This window comes from Chrysochloris asiatica, unplaced genomic scaffold (genome assembly GCF_000296735.1).
Source record: "Chrysochloris asiatica unplaced genomic scaffold, ChrAsi1.0 scaffold00231, whole genome shotgun sequence".
Classification (NCBI taxonomy): Eukaryota; Metazoa; Chordata; class Mammalia; order Afrosoricida; family Chrysochloridae; genus Chrysochloris; species Chrysochloris asiatica.
This window is the reverse complement of record NW_006408749.1, coordinates 4230357-4233510: the sequence shown is the minus strand read 5'-3', so window position 1 is coordinate 4233510 and position 3154 is coordinate 4230357.

The window sequence follows — 3154 nt, the reverse complement described above, 5'->3', positions numbered from 1 at the left end:
ATCAATGTAATGAAACAAGGTATATGAATGTTTGAATGTGAAACCGATGATGTGCCCTGAAAACTTTCACTCAATCCACAATAAAAACCTTAAGAAAAAAAAAAACAAAAACTACCAACCAAAAAGTCCAGGTCAAGATGTCTTTACTGGTGAATTTTAACAAACATTCTGAGAAGAACTGACACAAATTCTACTCAAACTATTCCAGAATACAGAAAAGAATGAAAAACTTCCTAATACATTTTAGGAAGCAAGCATCATTCGCATCTCCAAAACCAGGGAAAGATATCACTAAAACAGAAAATTATACATCAATATTCTTCATGAACATAGTTGCAAAAATTCTCAACAAAATCATAGCCAATAGAATTCAACAACATATAAAAAATATTATAGTAAATCATGACCAAGTGGGATTCATACCAGGGATGCAAGAAAAGTTCACTATTAGAAATGCAATCTATGTAATTCACCATACACATTTTAAAAAGGAATAGAATCACATGATCATATTGCTTGATGCAGAAACGGCATTTGACAAAATCCAACACCCTTCCTGATAAAAACACTCAGCAAAGTATTATTCAAGGGAAATTACTCAACATAATTAAGAGCAACAAAACATACATACAAACATAAAAACAAAAAATACAAAACAGTCAACATCATTCTCAAATGAGAGACACTGAAAATGTTTCCTTTGTGAACAGGAACCAGACAAGGATGCCCTTTATCACCCTTCCTATTCAATATTGTATTGGAAGTCTTAGCCAGACTAAAGGGCAAGAGAGGGAAATTAAAGGCATCCAAATTAGAAAAGAAGTAAAATTCTCTCTATTTGCAGATGATATGATCCTATACATAGGAAAACTCAGACTCAACAAAAAAATTATTGGAACTTATTGGAAGATTCAGCAAAGTGGCAGGGTACAAAATCAACACACAAAAATCAGTTGGATTCTTCTATACTAACAAACATAGCTCTGAAAGGAACTTAGGAAAACAATACCATTTACAATAGCCACCAAAAGTATGAAATATTAGGAATGAATTTAACCAGAAAAAAAAACAAACACATATACAAAGAAAGCTACAAAACGCTACTACAAGAAACCAAAAGAGATGTACAAAAATGGAAGAATATACTATTCTAAGATTGTGAATATGTAAAAACTACTCAAAGCAGTCTACAGATATAATGCAATCCCAATCCAGATTCCAACAACATTCTTTAAAGAGATGGAAAAAATCTATCACAAATTTTATATGGAAGGGAAAGAGACCTCGGATAAGCAAAGCTTAGGAAGAAGAACAAAGTGGGAGGCTTCTCACTCATTGATTTCAAAATTTACCTCACGGTCACAGATGTCAAAATATCCTGGAATTGAGTAGTACAGTGAAAGATATACAGATCAATGGAACATAATTGAAAACCCAGAAGTAAATTCATCCATATATAGTCACCTGATCTTTGACAACGGGCCAAAATACATTAAATGGGGGAAGAGATACTCTCTTCAACAAATTGTGCTGGCAAAACTGGAAATAGATTTGCCAGAAAAAAAAAATAATAATAATAAAATAAAATAAGACCCATATCTCACACCATATACAAAAGCTAAATCAACATGGATTAAAGACCCAAACATAAATCCCAAAACTATAAAGATGATCAGTGGAAAAACTGCAGCAAATTTAAGGGTTTTCATACAGGGCATACATATACTATCAAACATGGCAAAAACATACACAAACAATTAAAGACAAAATAGATGACTGAGACATACTGAAAATTAGAAACTTATGTGCATCAAAAGATTTCACCAAAAGAGTAAAAATGGAGCACACAGATGGAAAAAAATTTTATTGCAATGACATATCACACAAGGGACTAATCTCTAAAATTGATAGGAAACTACAATACCTCTACTAGAAAAAGACAAATAACCCAATTAAAAATGGGCACTGGACATGAAGAGACAAAGAAGACATTCAGATAGCCAACAAACACATGAAGAAATGTTCACAATCATTAGCTATTTGAGAGATGCAAAACAACAATGAAATATCATCTCACATTAGCAGTAACAGCAAAGTTCAAAAAAGCAGAGAGCAATAAATGCTGGTGAGGGTGTGGAGAGATTAGGAATCTCCTACATTGCTAGTGGGACTGTAAAATCACTCTGGAAAATGGTATGGTGCTTTCTCAGAAAGTTGGAAATAGAAATACCTTATGATCCAGCAATTCCCCTACTTGGTATATATCCACAAGAAATACAAACCTGAGCAGAAGTTAATATATACACACTAATGTTCATTGCAATGCTATTTACAATAACAAAAAGATGGAGATAGCCTATGTCAAAGGAATAATGGATAAATGAACTTTGGTACATACACTCAATGGAATACTATGTTACCTTGTAGAATAATGATGAAGCTGCAAAACACCTCATAACATTGATAAACCTTGAGTTCATGATGCTGAGCGAAATTGTTGTTGTTGTTGTTGTTGTTGTTGTTGTTAGGTACCATCGAGTTGGTACTGACTCATAGTGACCCTATGTACAACAGAACAAAACACTGTACGGTCCTGGGCCAGCCTCACAATTGTTGCCACACTTGAGCCCATTGATGCTGCATCTTTGCCAGTCCATCTCACTGGGTGTCTTCCTCTTTTTCTCTGACACTCCATCTTACCAAACATGATATCTTTATCCAGTGATAGGTCCCTCTTGACAATATGTCCAAATTATGAGAGACAAAATTTGGCCATCCTGGCCTCAAAGGAGCACTCTGGCTGCACTTCTTCCAACACAGATCTGTTGGTTCTTTTGGCAGCCCATGGTACTTTCAATATTCTTCTATGGTCCTCCTTATTCACTGTCCAGCTTTTGCATGCATATGAGTGAAATTAGTCAGGCACAAAAGGACAAATATTGTATAATAAAAGAGTTCCATACTAAAATTATTCCATACTAAAAGAATAATTCTTTGGTGGTTACCAGGGGTGGGAGGTAGGGGACAGTAACTCAAATGTTAGGGGATATATGTATGATGAACCTTAAGGTCAGCGGTTCGAAACTACCAGCCGCTCCGCGGGAGAAAGATGAGGCTTTCTACTCCCGTAAGGATTTACACCCTCAGAAACCCT